We start from the raw sequence: 926 nt of genomic DNA, 5'->3' as shown, positions 1-926 counted from the left end.
TTCTCCACAAATATCAAAACTCATCATCAACAACAATAAGGTACAAAACAAACTCGAAATATGTAAACACTTTAACGAACACTTCATAAACATCAGCAACGAACTTCTCTCTAACCTACCTTCAGTTGATACAGATCCTTTGTCCCACATGTCACCGCCTAATTCTCACTCTATTTGCTTCCATCCGATTACTCGCTCCGAGCTGCTAACATTAGCTGGCAAGTTGAAAAACAAGAAATCTTATTCAGATGATGGATTAAATATGTTTCTTGTAAAAAACATAATATCCAATATAACAGTACCCCTTCTACATATTTTCAACTTATCTCTTAGTTCAGGAATTTTTCCGGACTGCTTTAAAACCTCGAAAGTTATTCCCATATTTAAAAAAGGAGATAATGCCGACATTAATAACTACAGGCCGATTTCTCTACTGTCTCCGTTGTCAAAATTACTAGAAAAAGCAGTTTATGTCAGACTATTTTCTTTCTTTGAAGTACATAAAATTATTTGCAACAACCAATATGGTTTTCGCCCTAGCCACTCAACGGAACTTGCTCTACTCGATTATGTCCATCACATCCTCTCCAAACTCAATGACAAAAAACTCTCAGTTGGTTTGTTTTTAGACCTTTCGAAAGCATTTGACGTTNTTAATCACAGCATCTTACTTGATAAATTAAGTTGTTATGGTATTCGAGGAGAAGCTCTCGGGTGGATTCAAAGTTATCTCTCACATCGGAATCAATACGTCACTATTGACAATTACCAATCTTCAAAGGCCTTAACTTCCATTGGGGTACCTCAGGGATCAATCCTCGGCCCACTTCTATTCCTAATCTACATAAACGACATTCATAATATATCTATTGGAACTAAATGTATACTATTTGCCGACGACACGAATCTCCTATTTACTCCCGACG

At 36.4% G+C, this 926-nt stretch overlaps 1 protein-coding gene across 1 annotated transcript in view; it reads right to left on the bottom strand.

Annotated features, from left to right (window-relative positions):
* The window catches only part of HELRODRAFT_107370 (hypothetical protein), a gene marked incomplete at its 5' end in the record, with an annotated part of 32,990 nt that overhangs the window by 17,752 nt on the left and 14,312 nt on the right, over positions 1-926 (bottom strand). The window lies entirely within an intron of this gene.

The sequence above is a fragment of the Helobdella robusta genome (genome assembly GCF_000326865.2).
Source record: "Helobdella robusta unplaced genomic scaffold HELROscaffold_5, whole genome shotgun sequence".
In the NCBI taxonomy this organism is placed as follows: Eukaryota; Metazoa; Annelida; class Clitellata; order Rhynchobdellida; family Glossiphoniidae; genus Helobdella; species Helobdella robusta.
The sequence above is the reverse complement of the archived record's forward strand: the minus strand, read 5'-3'. Positions and strand labels throughout refer to the sequence as shown.